The sequence below is a fragment of the Papio anubis genome, chromosome 3 (genome assembly GCF_008728515.1).
Source record: "Papio anubis isolate 15944 chromosome 3, Panubis1.0, whole genome shotgun sequence".
In the NCBI taxonomy this organism is placed as follows: Eukaryota; Metazoa; Chordata; class Mammalia; order Primates; family Cercopithecidae; genus Papio; species Papio anubis.
This window is the reverse complement of record NC_044978.1, coordinates 76,455,364-76,477,347: the sequence shown is the minus strand read 5'-3', so window position 1 is coordinate 76,477,347 and position 21,984 is coordinate 76,455,364. Positions and strand designations below refer to the sequence as shown.

General features: G+C 42.4%; 1 pseudogene across 1 annotated transcript; it reads left to right on the top strand.

Annotated features, from left to right (window-relative positions):
* Window positions 1-15,021: 15,021 nt before the first annotated feature.
* Window positions 15,022-16,398, top strand: LOC110743390 (annotated as a pseudogene). Its single transcript, XR_002522362.2, has one exon. The product of XR_002522362.2 is annotated as an oligosaccharyltransferase complex subunit OSTC pseudogene (transcript).
* The last annotated feature ends 5,586 nt before the right edge of the window (window positions 16,399-21,984 follow it).

Genomic DNA, 21,984 nt, shown 5'->3' with positions numbered 1-21,984 from the left:
TATATATATATATATATATATATTTATATATTTATATATATATATATATTTGAAACGGAGTCTTGCTCTGTTGCCCAGGCTGGAGTGCAGTGGCGCGATCTTGGCTCATTGCAAGCTCCACCTCCCGGGTTCACGCCATTCTCCTGCCTCAGCCTCCCGAGTAGCTGGAACTGCAGGTGCCCACCACCATACCCGGCTAATTTTTTTGTGTTTTTAGTAGAGATGGGGTTTCACCTTGGTAGCCGAGATGGTCTCAATCTCCTGACCTCATGATCCGCCCGCCTCAGCCTCCCAAAGTGCCGGGATTACAGGAGTGAGCCACCACGCCCAGCCCCAGAGCAATTTTTTAACGACTGCTTTACTTACTATCCAAAGCTAATGTTTAATCCTAGCATTGTGAGACTCTGCACACAACTAAAGTGTTTGGTTTCATCATACCTCTAGCCTCAAACTACCTATCACTGACATGTAATCTCTACTGATTTTATCCTTAACTTTGCAGTTGTCTGAAAAAGTAAGAGGAGACTTAAGACCTTCCTTATGTTGTTCTGGCCTCAAAGGTTCTTGAAAACTGACTTCACAAAGACACAGAAACTATAGCAAAGGGCATGCATACTAGTTTGACAGTGTGTGAGCTATCAGAAGTGAGAAGAATGCTGTCACCACATGACAAATGTTCTTGCGGCAGCTGGGAAGGCATACATAGCTTCCAGTATGATACAGTATATTTTTGTCTGGAGTCACGTAGTCCCTGCCTTTAAATATCCAGGTTGCTCTTTCAAAGGACAGTTCAAATACCAGAACACTTAAGATTTCTAATTATTACATAAGCAATAGAGAATTACAAATCTGTTTCTTAAACTTTCCTATGTCAAGGTTGAAACCAGGAACAACATAATATGTTCCTCATTGATGGGATCTTATTTTGGCAGACTTACACAGTCTTTATTTCTTACAGTATGATGTGTCTATATTTAGCTAGTTGTTCCTTTCTGGGCCCTTGAAGTAACTTTTTTTGGCTTTGCTGCCCTTAAAGGAAAAGGAGAGATCTATTAACATGAATGAGAACTGGCCACAAATGGGTTTTTAAAAAGCAATAGAATTCCTGAGATGAGGTTTAGGTTTTCTTCAATTGCCAAAATTAATGCAGTATTGTTGCTGACCCAGTGAAGAGGGTTGGCTCTCTACAAAATGATAAAATAGACAAATTCGTCTTCAGACCTCTAGGACTTCTCTATTCTGAGCCGTTTACCTCCTTGGGTGGTGTCACCCTGATTCTCATATCCCCCCACATGATTGTATTTTTATTAAAATGCTTTCTGAAATCTTCCATTACCAGATAGAGGTATCATTTGTTCATTCAGCCAATATTTAACTTGCAACAATCAGGGACCAAGCATCAGTAACAAAATAATAGATCTACTCTCACTGAGCTTTTACTCTAGTGTCAGGAGATAGCAATAAATAGATGAATACATATATACATATAGATTGTATCAGATGATAATACAGACTATGGAGGAAAAAAGAGGAAGGGTGTGATGATTAATACTGGGACCTTGTGATCATGTAAGTTAATACTTAATAAACTCATATATATATATATCTCCTATTAGTTCTGTCTCTCTAAGAGAGCCCTGAGTAGTACAAAGGGTAACAGGAGGCTGGGCATGGTGGCTCATGCCTGTAGTCCCGGAACTTTGGAAGGCCAAGTCAGATGGATCACCTGAGGTCAGGAGTTCGAGACCAGCCTGGCAAACATGGTGAAACCCACCTTTACTAAAAATACAAAAAAAAAAAAAAAAAAATAGCCGGGTGTGGTGGTGCATGCCTGTAGTGCCAGCTACTCGGGAGGCTGAGCCAGGAGAATGGCTTGAACCCGGGAGGTGGAGGTTGCAGTGAGCCAAGTTTGCACCACTGCACTCCAGCCTGGGCGACAGGGCAAGACTCTGTCTCAAAAACAAAGCCGGGTGCGGTGGCTCACGCCTGTAATCCTAGCTCTTTGGGAGGCCGAGGCGGGTGGATCACGAGGTCAGGAGATCGAGACTACCCTGGCTAACATGATGAAACCCCATCTCTGCTAAAAAAATACAAAAAAAAAAATCAGCCGGGTTTGGTGGCGGGCGCCGGTAGTCCCAGCTACTCAGGAGGCTGAGGCAGGAGAATGGCGTTAACTCAGGAGGCGGAGCTTGCAGTGAGCGGAGATCGTGCCACTGCACCTCCAGCCTGGGCGGCAGAGCGAGACTCCGTCTCAAAACAACAACAACAACAACAACAGCAACAACAACAACAGCAACAACAACAGCAACAAAAAGGGTAATAGCGAGTTCAAAGGAATGGTGTGTGTGATGTTGCAAGTTTAGTAACGTAGAGTGGTCTTGGTTAGAAGATAGCATTTGAGCAAAGACCTGAAGGAGGTGAGATAGGGAGCTATTTGTAGTAGGGTTTGAGGGAAGACTTTGAGGCCCAAGGATAGCAAGTGCAAAGGCCCTGAGGTGTGAGTGTGCCTTCTTTGTTGAGATGCAATAAGGAGTTCAACATAGATGATGTGGCATGAACAAGGGAGTGGGTGGTAGGAGATGAGGCCAGAATGCTGGAGGTCAGATAATATAGGGCCTTGGGGCTCACTGTAAAAAAATTTTATTTTGATTCTGAGGGAGATGAGAAACCATTGGAAGGTTTTGAGCAGAATGACATGGTCTAAAACAGCTTAAGGTATGGTCTTTTCCAGGACTGCAAAGTTGTAGAGATAAAATAATGACTATATATATTATTATTATGTGTAATATAATGGTAATAGAAACAGCCATCTTATATTGAACAATTAATATGTGCAGGCTCTGTGATAAACATTTTACAAGGAGATTCTGAAACGTAATTTCAGGGATAGGAAGACCCTTTTTGGTAGGGGTGTCTTCCTCCTGAAATCACCTCACTTTCTCTCTTTCCCTGCCTACAGACAAGAGCAGACATGAAGTGCCCTGAATTTTGCTGGTGATGTGGGAGTTAAGCTACTAGGTGACAAGAGGTAAAATGAGAAAAAGTTTTATATTACATTGTTCCAGAAATATTATTCTTACTGTAAACCCATCATTAAAGAGGAAGCCATCATTGCTAAATCACAATTTTAAAAAATACTGACCAACTTTACCACTTCATATGCATTCAATGCTATGTGCATGGATTCCTTCTCCTGGATCTTAAGCTCCTTCTAGGATCAGGGCAATTTTTCCCTTTCTAAATTCTTTGCCGGAACCAAGATTTATATTGAGTCTCTGACACTAATGACTGATGCAAAGTCTGATATAATTTTGCTGTCAATTCAATCATGCTGGCTGTATGGCAGCATGCTGGAAAATTCCTGGGTCTGGATTCTACTGGTCATTCTTTGAAATTCTCAGTCCTTTTTTTTTTCTTTGCCATGCACTCAAAACCTGGGATATGAGGAAGTGAATGACAGCACTGGGCACCATTTTTCTGCATTGAAAGACCAGGGAGTGTTCTCTCTCCCTTGCAAAAATTCTCAGATACCTATGCTGGCAAAGAATTGAACTCATGTTTATTATGTGCTCATCTATTTAATTCACTTGCAACAAATACCCCAGAGACACCATTCTAGGTCTGATAAGAAACAAGGGCTTAAAAATCTATCTCCTTGGCACCGTATTCATCCTTTGGAATATATTATTTCATTTACCTTTTACAATTGGAGTTAGGTATTGTTAGCCCCATTTTGCCTGAGGAAATTGAAACTTAGAGAATTAAAATTGTCCAATGAAGTTCCTGCAACTAATGAAGTTAAGTAAAGTTAGGTGTAAGATTTCAAGTTTATCTGACGTTAAAGCCCATGTTTTACCAGCACAAATGGTAACATAAAAAAAAAAAAAAAGATCACAGCAAGAATCACTGAGGAAAAAGAAATAGAATACCAATATCAAGTATACATTCTATATATAGTTTTGTTATTCTGTGGAACATTAAACATAATTAAACCATTTAAATTGTGTATTACTATGGCAAGAGATCTCTTTGATCTTTTATTGAGGCAAAAATGTTGCCCAAACACAAGAAAGCTCCCTGAGGCAATACTGATAACTAGCAACCCTAAGAAATCAGCACTAGCTGGAATGTCTTGGGAATTTTTATTGTAGGGTTAGTACCGAAGAGTGGGAGTTGAGCCTTAGCATGTCTTAATGTGGGTCTCAAGGGCAGGATGGAGGAGGGAGGTAAAGGGCAGGCATTTGGTATTGGGCAGGGTCCAGATGCAAGATGAGAAGCAACAGCAGCTGAGGACCCAGTAAGAAGACATATGTGCCTCTGAAACCTGTCCTTCCCCTTTAACCTTGACTTTCTTTTTCCATTTCCTTTTACATCCAGCGTCAACCTTCCCTTACTTTGTTTTCTGTCCCCTAAACTGAATAGGTAAGGCTTCCTAAACCCCTCTGAGGAAAACATCACAAAGATATGAAACTTTAGTTCAAGGATATCGCATTTGTTTTTTTCCAAAATGAAAACTTTGGGTTTTCTCCATTTTTTTATGACAAGCAACACGGACAACTACAGGCGAAGTTCAAGGGACATATATTCATACATGCACATAGAAAAAAAAAGATATAAAATGGTATATACTAGGAGTTAGTGTTGTTGCTTGGATTATAGCACTTAGATTCCTTTTTTTTTTTTTTGAGATGGAGTCTTGCTCTTGTCCAGGCTGTAGTGCAATGGGGTGATCTCAGCTCCCCACAACTTCCGCCTCCTGGGTTCAGGTGATTCTCCTGCCTCAGCCTCCCGAGTAGCTGGGGTTACAGGCATGCACCACCATGCCTGGCTAATTTTGTATTTTTGGTAGAGACAGGGTTTCTCCATGTTGGTCAGACTGGACTTGAACTAACGACCTCAGGTGATCTCCCCGTCTCAGTCTCCCAAAGTGCTGGGATTACAGGCATGAGCCACCACGCCCGGCCTATTTATAACATTCTTAAGTAAACAGATACTGCGTATGAAAGATTATTTTTAATTTTAAAGTATGCATAAATGATTGCTTAACAATATTTAAGGTGAAAAGCCGACAAACAAGTTGGAAAGGCTGTTAGGACAGATGCAGCACCAAGATATTATTAAAGATGCTCAAAACGATAGGTGACTAGTTAAGGAAAATCTATAGAGGCTCTGGCATGGAGGCTTCTGTAAACCCACCTTAGCTCTTTGGGAAAGTCTGTGCAGTGAACTTCATGGAGTGCTAAGGGAAGAGTAACACATCCACTTAGCTTGACAGATCAACTTAATTAAACTCTGTGATGGATGGGCCAACAATAGTCAAATATAGATCATATTAATAGCCAAGTAAATTCGGCCGAGCGCGGTGGCTCAAGCCTGTAATCCCAGCACTTTGGGAGGCCGAGACGGGCGGATCACGAGGTCAGGAGATGGAGACCATCCTGGCTAACATGATGAGACCCCATCTCTACTAAAAATACAAAAATTGAGCTGGGCATGCTGGTGGGTGTCTGTAGTCCCAGCTACTCGGGAGGCTGAGGCAGGAGAATGGCGTAAACCCGGGAGGGGGAGCTTGCAGTGAGCCGAGTTCGCACCACTGCACTCCAGCCTGGGCGACAGAGTGAGGCTCCGTCTCAAAAAAAAAAAAAAAAAAAAAAAAAAAATCAAAATAGCATTTATAGTAGAAATACAAGGAAGTTTTTTTAAAAAAATAAAAATAATCTGAGCATTAAAAAATTACTGGAACGAGATCCACAAGGAGTTTAGCAGTGACTGCGATTGAGTGGTGGGACTGAGTAAACTGCTTTTCTAATTTTTATCTTTCTGTATTCCTATGATTTTTAAAAGATTTGTGTTACCTTAGAAGTAAAATCAGGCCGGGGGTGGTGGCTCATGTCTGTAATCCCAGCACTTTGGGAGGCTGAGGCAGGTGGATCACCTGAGGTCAGAGTTCAAGACCAGCTTGACCAATATGGTGAAACCCCACCTCTACTAAAAATACAAAATCAGTTGGCTGGGTGTGGTGGCTCATGCCTGTAATCCTAGCACTTTGGGAGGCCCAGGTGGGTGGATCACCTGAGGTCAGGAGTTCGAGACCAGCCTGACCAACATGGAGAAACCCCATGTCTACTAAAAATCCAAAATTAGCTGAGCGTGGTGGCACATCCCAGCTGGTAATCCCAGCTATTCTGGAGGCTGAATCAGGAGAATCACTTGAACCCAGGAGGCAGAGGTTGCAGTGAGCCAAGATTGTGCTATTGCACTCCAACTTGGGCAGCAAGAGTGAAAACTCCATCTCAAGGAAAAACAAAATGCTGGGCTCCGTGGCTCACGCCTGTAATCCCAGCACTTTGGGAGGCTGAGGTGGGCGGATCACGAGATCAGGAGATCGAGGCCATCCTGGGCAACACGGTGAAACGCCATCTCTAAAAAAAAATACAAAAATTAGCCTGGGAGACAGAGCAAGGCTCCGTCTAAAAAAAAAAAAAAAACCAAAAATTTAAATGACATGTTAAGAGAACCATATTGAGGGATAAAAATATCACGTGCAAAACTCAATATAAAGTATGATTCCAATTATGTTACATATATCTTAGATAATACATACATTATAAATAAAAGAAATAATATGTTAAGAATTTCAAAGTGAAATGAATATATGTTAAAATTTCAAGATTTTGGCTGGGTGTGGTGGCTCACGTCTGTAATCCTAGCAGACTAGGCTGAGTAGGCAGTTCACCTGAGCCCACAAGTTCGAGATCAGCCTGGCCAACATGGCGAAAATCCATCTCTACAAAAAATACAAAAATTAGCTGAGTGTGCTGGTGCGTACCTGTAATCCCAGCTACTCAGGAGGCTGAGGTGGGGCGATCACCTGAGCCTGGGAGGTCAAGGCTGCAGTGAACTGTGATGGTGCCACTGCATGCCAGCCTGGGTGACAGAGTGAGACCCTGTCAGAGAAATAAATAAATAAATAAATAAATAAATAAATAAATAAATAAATATTTCAAGATTGTAATACATTGGTGGAGATTTTAATTTTTCTTTTCTTTTTTTTTTTTTTGAGCTGGAGTCTTGCTCTGTCACCCAGGCTAGAGTGCAGTGGCCAGATCTCAGCTCACTGCAAGCTCCGCCTCCCGGGTTCACGCCATTCTCCTGCCTCAGCCTCCCGAGTAGCTGGGACTACAGGCGCCCGCCACCTCGCCCGGCTAGTTTTTTGTATTTCTTAATAGAGACGGGGTTTCACCGTGTTAGCCAGGATGGTCTCGATCTCCTGACCTCGTGATCCGCCCGTCTCGGCCTCCCAAAGTGCTGGGATTACAGGCTTGAGCCACCGCGCCCGACCTTAATTTTTCTTTATATTTTATTTTTCTCTTAAAAATATCTTTAGTGAATAGTACAATCAGAAAAACATGTTCTTGAAATATATGCTTCTAAAATCCACTAAACTGAAAGATTTCTCTGCTTTTATCATCCCAGCATGTACCACATTTACTGGCATTCTGCCAGCATGCAGAAATACTTGATAAATAAATATATGAAAGGATAAATGAACAAATGAACAGATGAAATAAGATAGTCATGTGCATTCAGGCCAGTTGGTTATCTTTTCCCCATGCCTCATATCCCATCCATTTTCAGATTTTGTCAGCCTTACCTTCATAAACAACACAAATCCGACCTCTCTCACCTTGTACACTGGTACCATTATAGTCTAAGCTACCATGCTTGCTCAACTGGACCATTACAATAACATCTTAACTGGCACTGCTACTTCTATTCCTGACCCCTACAACCTGTTCTCAATAAAGCAGGCAGAGCATGACAGAACTTAATCATTCCTCTCTTCTAAAACCCCCAGTGACTTTCAATGTCCATCAAAAGGAAGTCTAAAGTCCTTCTGGTGGACCATCAGGCCTGTATATCCATTCCCACCCCATATCCCTCTGACCTCATCTTCTACTCAATCACAGCACTCTCACCACATTAGCTTTTTGTTCTTGCCTTAGGTTCTTTGCACCTGCTTGTCCTCTGCCTGGAGTGCTCTTCCCCAAAATAACTGCAAGGCTTGCTCCATCACTTCATTTAGGTCCTGTGCAAATGCCAGCATGTCAGAGAGGACTTCTTAGATTCTCCTATTAAAAATAGCACCATTCCCCTCCTTCAGTCCCCTGTTATTCTCAGTCCTCTTACTCTGCTTTGTTTTTCTTCATAGCCCTTATAACCACCTGACATGATGTATATTTATTTGTTTAACATCTATGTTCTCTCACACCCAATGGCCAGAATATATGTTCTATTAAAACAAGGGCTTTTCCTATTTTTTTTTTTCTCTGCTACACATAAGATTAATTCCTTATAAAAGTAATTTTTTGAAAATGAAGACACACAGGCCAGGTGCGGTGGCTCACGCCTGTAATCCCAGCACTTTCGGAGGCCAAAGTAGGTGATCACCTGAGGTTGGGAGTTTGAGACCAGGCTGACCAACATGGAGAAACCCCTTCTCTACTAAAAATACAAAATTAGCCAGGCGTGGTGGCATGCGCCTGTAATCCCAGCTACTAGGGAGGCTGAGGCAGGAGAAGCACTTGAACCCGGGAGGCGGAGGTTGAGGTGAGCCGAGATCGAGCCATTGCACTTGAACCTGGGCAACAAGAGTGAAACTCCGTCTCAAAAAAAAAAAAAAAAAAAAAAAGAAAAGAAAAAGAAAAGAAAACTAGGACACAAATAATGTCAAAAGATTAATGATATGTTCTCCTCTCTAAATTACCTCAACGATTTGTAATAAGGACATCCTATCTTCATTTCCTTCTTAACCTCAACTTTGAAAGCTGAAAGGTTCCAAATGTCCAATTGTTTTAAAATAATGTGTTAAGCCTAGCTGTACTATGAGAATTACCAAACACCTGGTATAGAAATTACCATAATGTAACTTGCATACTAAATTATGAATATGTTAATTGCATTATTAAAATATTTTAATATATGGTTAACATTAATTTATAATGCTGATATTTCAAGACCACCTGGTCCCAATTCTACCTCTGACACTAGCAGATTGACCTTGGGCAACTTGCTTAAACCAGCTGTGTCCCATAGAAGCATAATGTGGGACACATAAAAAATTAAAATCTTTCTTTTTTTTTTTTTTTTTTTTGAGGTGGAGTTTTGCTCTTGTTGCCCAGGCTGGAGTCCAATGCCATGATCCCGGCTCACTGCAACCTCTGCCTCCTGGGTTCAAGCGATTCTCCTGCCTCAGTCTCCCAAGTAGCTGGGATTACAGGCATGTGTACCACGCCCAGCTAATTTTGTATTTTTAGTGGAGATGGGGTTTCACCATGTTGGTCAGGCTGGTCTCGAACTCCCAACCTCAGGTGATCCACTCACTTCAGCCTCCCAAAATGCTAGGATTACAGGCATGAGTCAACACGCCCAACCTAATTGAAAATTTTCTTTTTTTTTTTTAAGACAGAGTCTCGCTCTGTTGCCCAGGCTGGAGTGCAGTGGCGCCATCTCGGCTCACTGCAAGCTCCACCTCCCGGGTTCATGCCATTCTCCTGTCTCAGCCTGCCAAGTCGCTGGGACTACAGGTGCCCGCCACCACACCCAGCTACTTTTTGTATTTTTAGTAGAGATGGGGTTTCACCATGTTAGCCAGGATGATCTCGATCTCCTGACCTCGTGATCCACCAGTCTCGGCCTCCCAAAGTGCTGGGATTACAGGCATGAGTCACTGCGCCCGGTTAATTTAAAATTTTCTAGTAACCAGATTAAAGAATGTGAAAAGAAACAGGTGAAATTAATTTTAATAATGTATTTCACTTAAGCCAATATATCCAAAATATTTCAACATGTAATTAATGTACTCCAATGTTAATGAGATAGTTTAAAGTCTTTGAAATCCAGTGTGTGCTTTACACTTAGATCACGATTCGGACAAGCCACTTTTTTTTTTTTTTTTTGAGACAGAGTCTCACTCCATCACCCAGGCTGGAGTGCAGTGGTACGATCTCAGTGGTAAGATCTCGGGTCACTGCAATCTCTGCCTCCCGGGTTCAAGTGATTCTTGTGCCTCAGCCTCCCAAGTAGCTGGGATTAGAGGAACCTGCCACCACACCTGGCTAATTTTTGTGCTTTTAGTAGAAACAGGGTTTCACCATGTTGGCCAGGCTGGTCTTGAACTCCTGACCTCAAGTGATCCACCCGCCTCAGCCTCCCAAAGTGCTGAGATTACAGGCGTGAGCCACCACACCCGGCCCAGACAAGCCACGATTCAAGAGCTCAATTGCTACATGAGCTAATGGATATGACATTGGACAGCACAGGCTCAAACTTCTGCCTCAGTTTTCTTATCTGTTAAGTATGTATAATAATAGTATCTGTCAGCTGCATGCAGTGGTGCACACCTGTAGTCCCAGCTACTGGGGAAGCTGAGGCAGGAGGATCGCTTCAACCCAGGGGTTCAAGGCTGCAGTGAGCTAGGATCTATCATGTCACTGTACTCCAATCTGGATGACAGAGGGAGACTCCATCTCTTAAAAAAAAAAAAAAATATATATATATATATATATATATGTGTGTGTATATATATATATATAAAAAATAAGTCAATTAATTAAGAAAATGCTGTCTCATATGATTGAATTTGTTAATGGATACAACAAAGTGCTTACGACACACTCAGAATTTTAAAAATAAAACGTTGTTGGCTGGGCATGTGGCTTATGCTTGTAATCTCAGCACTTTGGGAGGCCAAGGTGGGTGGATCACCTGAGGTCAAGAGTTCGAGACCGGCCTGGCCAACATGGTGAAACCCCATCTCTACTGAAAATACAGATTATCCACAGTGGCACATGCCTGTAACCCCAGCTACTCAGGAGGCTGAAGCAGGAGAATTGCTTGAACCCTTGAGGCAGAGGTTGGAACGAGCTGACATTACACCACTGCACTCCAGCCTGGGCAACAGAGTGAGACTCCATCTCAAAAAAAAAAAAAAGCAAAACGTTGTTAGTGGGTGGAGGAGCTCAGTGGTCAGAGGCTGGGAACAACATCACATCATTTCTTTGGCTTGCTTCACAGAGGAAGATAACCCAAGACCCTCTGCAAGAGTAATCTGATGGTCTAGAGAAGAGTTTGTTGCCACTCAGAGTAGAGGAGATCTCATAACAGGAGGATGAGCAAAGCTGTAATCACAGGTGAGCAAAGCTGTAATCACAGGTTAGCAAAGGTCACAGGGGCACTGATAGCATACATTTGAAAAAGATCACAAGATTTGCCCAGTAAAACATTAATGATTTTGTTGAGACGGTTAGTGTTATCTCTTCAATGACTGATACATAACCCTATCTTATTTTAGCTCATTTCTGCAATAAAAAGTGCCAAATAAGCAACTGCTCTTAAATTATTATCTTTTTTTTTTTTTTTTTTTTTTTTTTTTTTGAGACGGAGTCTCGCTCTGTCGCCCGGGCTGGAGTGCACTGGCCGGATCTCAGCTCACTGCAAGCTCCGCCTCCTGGGTTCCCGCCATTCTCCTGCCTCAGCCTCCCGAGTAGCTGGGACTACAGGCACCGCCACCTCGCCCGGCTAGTTTTTTGTATTTTTTAGTAGAGACGGGGTTTCACCGTGTTAGCCAGGATGGTCTCGATCTCCTGACCTCGTGATCCGCCCGTCTCGGCCTCCCAAAGTGCTGGGATTACAGGCTTGAGCCACCGCGCCCGGCCTTCTTAAATTATTATCTTAATCTATTTGCAAACAATTCAGTAAAAAGTGTTTTTGGGCTGGGCACGACGGCTCACACCTGTAATCCTAGCACTTTGGGAGGCCGAGGCTGGTGAATCATGAGGTCAGGAGTTCGACACCATCCTGGCTAACACGGTGAAATGCTGTCTCTACTAAAAATACAAAAATTAGCCTGGCATGGTGGTGTGCGCCTGTAATCCCAGCTACGCGGGAGGCTGAGGCAGGAGAATCGCTTGAACCCGGGAGGTGGAGGTTACAGTGAGCTGAGATTGCGCCACTGCACTCCAGCTTGGGCGACAGAGAGAGACTCTATCTCAAAAAAAAAGAAAGGAAAAAAAATGTTTTTCTCTCCATTTTTCAGGTTAGGGATTGTATAGACGAAATGAAGGGAAAATAGCTAAGTTACACAAAGGTCACCCAAACGGACAGAACAAAACTTTGGACCTGGGTTTATCCGTTTCCCAAGCTCATGTTATTTGCATTTACTAAAAAGTACCATAGGTTCTGCCAGATATTTAAATCAAATAGATTTTAAAATGTGTCTTTTCACAATACCATGTCTTATCACTATATAGGTATATGTTCAAATATTAATTCCTCTTTTTGTGGATTTTATTTATTTATTATTATTTTTGAGACAAGGTCTTCCTCTGTCACCCAGGCTTGAATGCACTGGTGTGATCATAGGTCACTGCAACCTCAGACTCCCCTGTTCAAGAGATCTTCCTGCTTTAGCCTCTGGAGTAGCCAGAATTACAGGCATGCAGCACCATGCCTGGCTAGTGTATTTTGTTTGTTTGCTTTTGTTTTTAATGTTTAGTAGAGATAACATGTTGCTACATTGCCCAGGTTGGTCTTGAAATCCTGGGTTCAAGCGATTCTCACATCTTGGTCTCCCAAAATGCTGGGATTACAGGCATGAGCCACTGTAAGGCCTAGCTTTTTGTGGACTCTAGTTTTTAAAATGGTACTACATTTTATATATTAATGCCAGATTTGTCAAGAGCCCCAAAAATCAGGAAGTAAGGAAGTATTCTGAGTAGGAAAAATAGTTATCATAAAGTTCAGTGCCCTAGATTCAAGACTATTCTCTTTGAAAAAAAAATTTTTTTGCCGGGCACGGTGGCTCACGCCTGTAATCCCAGCACTTTGGGAGGCCGAGGTGGGTGGATCACAAGGTCAGGAGATCGAGACCATCCTGGCTAACATGGTGAAACCCCGTCTCTACTAAAAATACAAAAAATTAGCCGGGCGTGGTGGCGGCGCCTGTAGTCCCAGTTACTCGGGAGGCTGAGGCCAGAGAATGGCAGGAACCCGGGAGGCGGAGCTGGCAGTGAGCTGAGATTGTGCCACTGCACTGCAGCCTGGGCGACTGACCGAGACTCCGTCTCAAAAAAATAAAAATAAAAAAAATAAATAAATAAAATAAAATAATTTTTTTTTTCTTTAATCAACTCTCAAGTGCTTGGACAAGACCAATCTCACAAGAGTCTTCAGGGCCTCATTCTGAATCTATTGGTTTGCATTTTGCATAAAGTTACAGCAGTTCTCATGATGTGGCTTCCAAACTTGTAACAGATCAGAATGGTGTTAGAGGAAAATTAGCTGCTTCAGGTGGCATATCAACGACAATTAAGCAACAAGTGATTTCCTGTCAGCACAGAAGGAAACAAAAAATTTTAAAGGAAAACTCAAGCCCTCCAAAGAACATTAATAAAGAATCATTTAGTAGGGCCAAATGGTCCTGGTGTTTTTTAGCAGGAGAGAGGTTCTAATATAGCTTAGAAATGTTCCTACATATGGTCGGGTGCGGTGGCTCACGCCTGTAATCCTGGCACTTTGGGAGGCCGAGGCAGGTGGATCACCTGAGGTCAGGAGTTCAAGACCAGCCTGGCCAACATGATGAAACCCTCTCTCTACTAAAAATACAAAAAAACCCCAAACATTAGCTGGGCATGGTGGTGGGTACCTGTAATCCTAGCTACTTGGGAGGCAAAGGCAGGAGAATTGCTTGAACCCGGGAGGCAGAGGTTGCAGATCGCGCCATTGCACTCCAGCCTGGGCAATGGAGTGAGACTCTGTCTCAAAAAAAAAAAAAATATATATATATATATATATTTCTATATATATATATTTCTATATATATATATTCCTCTCTCTATATATTTCCCATATATATATTTCTCTCTCTATATATATTCCTCTCTATATATATTTTCCTATATATATATTCCTCTATATATATTCCAATATATATTTATATATATTGGAAGGCCGGGCGTGGTGGCTCATGCCTATAACCCCAGCACTTTGAGAGGCCATGGCGGGTGGATCACAAGGTCAGGAGTTGAAGACCAGCCTGACCATCATGGTCAAACCCCGTCTCTACTAAAAATACAAAAAAAAAGTAGCAGGGCGTGGTGGCGGGCTCCTGTAATCCCAGCTACTCAGGAGGCTAAGGCAGAGAATTGCTTGAACCTGGGAGGCGGATGTTGCAGTGAGCTGAGATCATGACACTGCACTCCAGCCTGGGCGACAAAGCAAGACTCCGTCTCAAAAAAAAAAAAATTTTTTTTTGGAGCTTGTAAGGAATCCTGTTAGCTACTATCAAAAGTCTCCATCCATCCATCCATCCATCCATCATCCATTCACCCATTCAATACTGTATTTAAATGGAATCTGTATCTAGGGAGTTTAAGTTCAAGTAGAGGGGAGACACATAAATCATCACAGTAGAGTGACAGTATAGTACAATGCCTGACACATAGTATGTACTCAGTAAGTATTTATTGAGTAAGTAAAAGAATGCGTAATATAGGTAAAATAAGAACATAAAAGAGATAAATTTTTAACATGGCAAAACTCTATATCTACCAAAAAAAATTTAAAATTAGCTGGCCTGGTGACATGCAGCTGTAGTCCCAGCTACTTGGGAAGCTGATGTGGGAGGATGGCTTTAGCCCAGCTGGTCTAGGCTGTAGTGAGCCGTTATCACATCACTGTGCTCCATCCTGGGTGACACAGTGAGACCTTGTCTTAAAAATAAAAAATAGTAGGCCGGGCACAGTGGCTTATGCCTGTAATCCCAGCACTTTGGGAGGTCGAGGCAGGCAGATCACGAGGTCAGGAGATCGAGACCATCCTGGCTAGCACAGTGAAACCCCGTCTCCACTAAAAATACAAAAAGTTAGCCAGGCGTGGTGGTGGGCGCCTGTAGTCCCAGCTGCTAGGGAGGCTGAGGCAGGAGAATGGTGTGAACCCAGGAGGAGGAGCTTGCAGTGAGCCAAGATCGTGCCACTGCACTCCAGCCTGGGAGACTGAGTGAGACTCCGTTTCAAAAAACAAAAATAAAAATAAATAAATAAATAAATAGCTTGCTGCCACCAACATGGAGACTTTGTACCGTGTCCCATTCTTAGTACTTAAGTGTCCCAACCTGAAGCTGAAGAAGCTGCCCTGGCTGCACATACCATTGGCCATGACTATGTATGCTCTGGTGAAGGTGTCTTACTTCCTCATCACTGGAGGAATAACTTATGATGTTATTGTTGAACCTCCAAGTGTTGGCTCTATGACTGATGAATATGGGTATCAGAGGCCAGTAGCTTTCTTGGCCTACAGAATAAATGGACAATATATTATGCAAAGACTTGCATCCAGCTTCCTGTTTACAATGGGAAGTTTAAATTTCGTAATCCTGGACCCATCGAATGCACCGAATATCCCAAAACTCAATAGATTTCTTCTTCTATTCATTGGATTCGTATGTGTCCTATTAAATTTTTTCATGGCTAGAGTATTCATGAGAATGAAACTGCCAGGCTATTTGATGGGTTAGAGTGCCTTTGAGAAGAAATCAGAAGGATTGTGGTAGTACAGAAGGAGCGCCTTTAGGTCTTAGAGCCACGGCACTTTTTATGTGGGAAAGAACTATGCAGATTTGTGACTTGTTAATTCTCAACTGTTGCTTTACTATTCGAAGAGTCCCCTTTATCCATATGATAAATATTTACATAATGAGAAGCTAGTCTGTGTTATGTTCAGGCACATGGGACATATACAACAGTAATGAGGATACTGGATTTGCTCCTGTCAATGAAGTTTTAAAGGCTGTACCAATCCTCCAGTATGACATGTGGAAAAGAATGAAGAGCAGCATTAAAAGAAATATCCAGTGAAAAAACAGGAAGCGTATTGAAGCTTGCACTAGAATTTCTTCTTGGTATTAAAGAGACAATTTTATTACAGTATTTTTTTTTCCTGCTGTCCTGTTGCTATACCAAGTATGTTTAGTGGCATTTTCTTCTTAGTTTTTCATTTCTTACTCCATATCTACAACTATAGTATCAAATAATTATTTTTCACAACCCCCTTAACATTTTTTGGAGCTGACATTTCTGATTTTCAGAAATTAACATAAAATTAAGAAGCAAGGTTCCATAAGCTGAGAACTCTGGACAGCTCATCAGCTTTTCCTATGGTGCTTTGCCTTTAACTAGAGTGTGTGATGGTAGATTATTTCAGATATGTACATAAGACTGTTTCCTGAACAATAAGATGCATGAAAGGAGCAGAAATAAATACTCTTCCTAATTAAAAATAAAAAAATAAAAATAAATAAATAAGGCCCGCCTCGGTGGCTCATGCCTGTAATCCCAGCACTTTGGGAGACCAAGGCAGGCAGATCATGAGGTCAGGAGTTCGAGACCAGCCTGGCCAACATGGTGAAACCGCGTCTCTACTAAAAATACAAAAATTAGCTTGGCATGGTGGTGGGCATCTGTAATCCCAGCTACTCAAGAGGCTGAGGCAGGAGAATCGCTTGAACCTGGGAGGTGGAGTTTGCAGTGAGCCAAGATCAAGTCACTGCACTTCAGCCTGGGTGACAGAGCGAGACTCTGTCTCAGAAATAAATGAATGAATAAATGAATTAATTAATAATAAATAGGCTGGGTGCGGTGGCTCAAGCCTGTAATCCCAGCACTTTGGGAGGCCGAGACGGGCGGATCACGAGGTCAGGAGATCGAGACCATCCTGGCTAACATGGTGAAACCCCGTCTCTACCAAAAAATACAAAAAACTAGCCGGGCGAGGTGGCGGGCGCCTGTAGTCCCAGCTACTCGGGAGGCTGAGGCAGGAGAATGGCGTAAACCCAGGAGGCCGAGCTTGCAGTGAGCTGAGATCCGGCCACTGCACTCCAGCCCAGGCGACAGAGCGAGACTCCGTCTCAAAAAAATAAATAAATAAAAATAAAAAAAATAAATAAAGTAGACTGGTGTGGGGTGGGGCTGGGGGTAGCAGAGCCCAGAAGAGGGATCTTGAACTGTGTTTCATAAAAGTAAGGAAAGCATTTGAATAATAAGGAGCAAGATATTTGAAGGCAAAGTGGTGGGGAAGAGTAAGACATACTCAGGGCCCTGTGTGTAGTGCTGGAATGGCTGGTCATGAGGCAGAAGCCACAAGCCAGGACTAGATTGTGAAGAGCTTTGTGTATTAAGCTGAAGAATTTGGATTTTATTGAATCCAGTGTATCCAATCCAAGCATTTACTGAATACTTGGAGTGGAAGGAGAGGTGCCACCTGGTTAGATTTTTGTTTTAGAAAGATCATTCTAGGGTACATCACAGGATCAGAGTCAGAAAGACTACTCAGAAAGTCCTAGACTATCTTTAAAATGAGTGGGGGTGGGACTGGAGGGATGGTGAGAGTCTTAATAAAGATAGTGGCAAATGCAAAGACAGAGAAGGGAAGTACTACAAAAGAAGTTGGTATAAGGAGAATTCAATGACTATTGTGGGGAAAGTAGGAGGGAGAGAAGAAGTTTAGGATAATCCCTAAAATTCTAGATTTCATGTGAAAAGGCAGAGAAGCAGCTGAAGTTGGTTTTGGACACGCAGAGTTTGAAATGCTTAATGGGCCTGAATAGTTGACTTCTGGGGTATGTTTTATCCTGATCCTGGTCTTTGAGCATTATTATTCTTCATATCTCCATATGCATTGTTCAAAAACTAAAGCACAGATAAGAAAAGAAACTTTAAATGACACAAACTAAAATGTTGCTTGCATGTTCAACTGAATAAAATATTGAGGTAATTATCTTAAAAGTTAACATATAAAGTACTTTTAGCAAAACAGGAAAATAATTGTTTAGTTTTGGGGTCTAGACATTGTTTTCCTTGTCACTGCAATAAATTACTCTCCATTTCTCTCCTGTTCTCTCTGATCTATTTTTGCAAAGTCACATTTATGTACCATCTGCAAACCAATGAAATTTGCTATTCAGATTTTCCTAGTTGGCTATAAATATTCTGCTCCCATTTGCAGATCCTTAGATCATATTTTAATTTATAAAAATCATAAAAGGTCAAACACACATTTTCCCATCTAAAAACCTATGTCTAACATTATTTTCTCTCCTCATATTCCCTCCATGATCTCACCAAAAGCTAATACTTTGAAAGAAAGACATTCTATCATATGGTTGTTCTAAACACCACAGCAAGTCCATAGAAGAGTACTTTACCCTTTGACCTACTCAAGTAGCTGGTTTTCACTTTGGCTCTTCATGTACCAAGCATGCCGCCCTGGAGGAAATGGAAATTATCCCAGTGGAGAAGAAGGTCAGAAGCCTCTTCCAGAGGTTTCATTCAATCTAGGATTACTGTTCTTGTCCCTTAAGGTCGACATAAATAGTGTTGACCAAATGATTAAAATACTTACAAACAAAGTGGTATTTCCTAACTTTATACATTTCCTATTGGAAATACTGTCCTGGGCTTCACCCAGGGCCATATTCATGAAGTTATCATTACACTCCTGAATGCAAAAGTAGGCCTATATTAATTTCAATGCAATCTTTGACTCTTAAAGTCACTTGTATTTTGTTTCTTTCTTTCTTTTTTTTTTTTTTTTTTTAGATGCAGTTTCGATATTGTTGCCCAGGCTAGAGTGCAATGGCGCCATCCTGGCTCACCGTAACCTCCACCTTCCAGGTTCAAGCAATTATCCTGCCTCAGCCTCCTGAGTAGCTGGGATTACAGGCATGTGATACCACGCCTGGCTAATTTTTTGTATTTTTAGTAGAGACAGATTTTCTCCATATTGTTCAGGCTGGTCTCAAACTCTTGACCTCAGGTAATCTGCCCGCCTTGATCTCACAAAGTGTTAGGATTACAGGTGTGAGCCACCATGCCCATCCTCTATTTAGTTTCTTAAAATATATTGTGATAGGTGGCCGGGCACGGTGGCTCACGCCTGTAATCCCAGCACTTTGGGAGACTGAGGCGGGTGGATCACCTGAGGTCAGGAGTTCGAGACCAGCCTGACCAACATGGAGAAACCCCATCTCTACTAAAACTACAAAAAAATTAGTCAGGTGTGGTGGTACATGCCTGTAATTCCAGCTACTAGGGAGGCTGAGGCAGGAGAATCGCTTGAGCCTGGGAGGCGGAGATTGCGGTGAGCCAAGATCGTGCCATTGCACCAGCCTGGGCAACAAGAGTGGAACTCTGTCTCAAAAAATAAATAAATAAACATATATATATATACACATATATATATAGTGATAGAAGATGCTGTGGCCGGGAGTGGTGGCTCAGGCCTGTAATCCCAGCACTTTGGGAGGCCGAGGCGGACAGATCACAAGGTCAGGAGATTAAGACCATCCTGGCTAACATGGTGAAACTCCATCTCTACTAAAAATACAAAAAATAAGCCAGGCGTGGTGGCACGCACCTATAGTCCCAGCTACTCAGGAAGCTGAGGCCAGAGAATCGCTTGAACCTGGAAGGCGGAGGCTGCAGTGAGCTGAGATTGTGCCACTGCACTCCAGTCTGGGCAACAGAGTGAGACTCTGTCTAAAAAAAAAAAAAAAAAAGAAGATGCTGTGGTGTCTGAGGTTAACATAGTAGCTGGGACGATAGGCCTGGCTAAATTAGAATCTTCATACCAGACACCACAGCATCTTCTATCACAATAAGGAGAATCCTTGAGACTAGGAGGGCTGCAGTGTGCTAAACCAGTCAGATGTCTGCACTAAGTTCAGAATCAACATGGTGACTTCCTGAGGGCAGGGGACAACCAGGTTACCTTGGTAGAGGTGAACAGGCCCAGGTTGGAAAGAAAGTAGGTCAAAACTTTCATGCCGATGAGTGGTGCAATCGTGCCTGTGAACAGCCATTGCACTCAGCTTGGGCAACATAGCAAGACCTGTTTTTTAAAGGAAAAAAAAGGATTCTAATTTATGCTACTCTACAATAAAAAGGAATGAACCACTGATGCATGCAACAACTAGAATGAATCTCCAGGGAATTTTACTGAACAAAAAAAGCCAATCTCAGATGGTTACATATTCTATGATTCCATTTATATAACATTTTCAAGATATTACTTTGATAATTTAAAAATTTATTTTAGGGACCAGGTGCAATGCCTCATGTCTGTAATCCCAGCACTTTGGGAGGCCGAGGCAGGTGGATCACTTGAGGTCAGGAGTTTGAGACCACCCTGGACAACATGGTGAAACCCCGTCTCTACTACAAATACAAAAATTAGCCAGGCATGGTGGCGGGCGCCTGTAATCCCAGCTACTCGGGAGGCTGAGGCACGAGAATCACTTGGACCTGGGAGGTAGAGGTTGCAGTGAGCTAAGATTATGCCACTGGCCGGGCGCGGTGGCTCAAGCCTGTAATCCCAGCACTTTGGGAGGCCGAGACGGGTGGATCACGAGGTCAGGAGATCGAGACCATCCTGGCTAACACGGTGCAAACCCCGTCTCTACTAAGAAATACAAAAAACTAGCCGGGCGAGGTGGCGGGCGCCTGTAGCCCCAGCTACTCGGGAGGCTGAGGCCGGAGAATGGCATGAACCCGGGAGGCGGAGCTTGCAGTGAGCTGAGATCCGGCCACTGCACTCTAGCCTGGGCTACAGAGCCAGACTCCGTCTCAAAAAAAAAAAAAAAAAAAAAAAAAAAAAAAGATTATGCCACTACACTCCAGCCTGGGCAGCAAAGTGAGCCTCCATCTCAGAAAATAAAATAAAATTACATTAAAATAAATACTATTTTCAAAAAAACACAAGGATATAAAACATAAAAGACATTTGAGTTTTCCTTATTTAATCTTCCTACTTAATCTTCACAGATTAATGTATTTGGAAACAATGAACAGCTGTAAATTATAAATCTTTTTCTCTAGTCTCAGTGAGATTTGTCAAAATTCTTTTGGTAACAACGGAAGAGATATGTGGTTAGGAGATAAGGGTCTTGTCAGGAATACTTCATACTGATTAGTGATGCAAAGCTGGCCCTGGGCATGATGTACCTGGCTGCCAATTTTTTGTTGTTTAACCGCTAAACAACAGCTAACTAAAAATGGGCCGGGAGCGGTGGCTTACGCCTGTAATTCCAGCACTTTGGGAGACTGAAGCGAGTGGATTGCCTAAGGTCAGAGTTTGAGACCATCCTGGCCAACATGGTAAAACCCTGTCTCTACTAAAGACACAAAAATTAGTTGGGCATGGTGGCATGTGCCTGTAATCCCAGCTACTGGAGAGGCTGAGGCAGGAGAATCAATTGAACCCAGGAGGCGGAGGTTGCAGTGAGCTAAGATTGTGCCACTGCACTCCAGTCTGGGTGACAGAGCGAGACTCTGTCTCAAAACAAGCAAATAAATAAATACATAAATGAAAGGAGTTAGGCATGTGTCCTCCAACTGCTAAGTTTTATCTAAGGGACCATAAACACTGCAGCTTCCGTATACTGCTGTAATCACCTTAGTTTGGCTTCTCATCTTTTGTGACCAAAATGTATCCTGTGTGGTGATGAGACACCGGAAACTAGTGCCAGGTCCTCCATGGCGCTGCTGCTGTGTTCCCTGTCCCGTGTCCTTTCTGGAAACTAAATTTGGTGCTGACTAAGCCTGTAGTATCTGTGAGCTTGAATAAGTGGAACCTGAAATCCACTCTGGTGGTCTTCAGCATGACAATAAACTAAAGGACCACAGCACTTAGCCAAAATAATAACAAGCCACTTATTCAAGCATGAGGGAATACAAGAATACAAATATGATCTTTTATAAACTAGTGATAGAATTTAGCTTTATTGTGCCATGGTTACTCAGTTAATGGACAAACCCTCTACAACACTTGTCAGTTCCAGATTCCTCATAGCAAATAAGTGGCTGTAGGGAAGAAAGTCACACAAGCACTTGCAAAAATTTTAATTAGAAAAAAGTATATAAAAAATAGGTT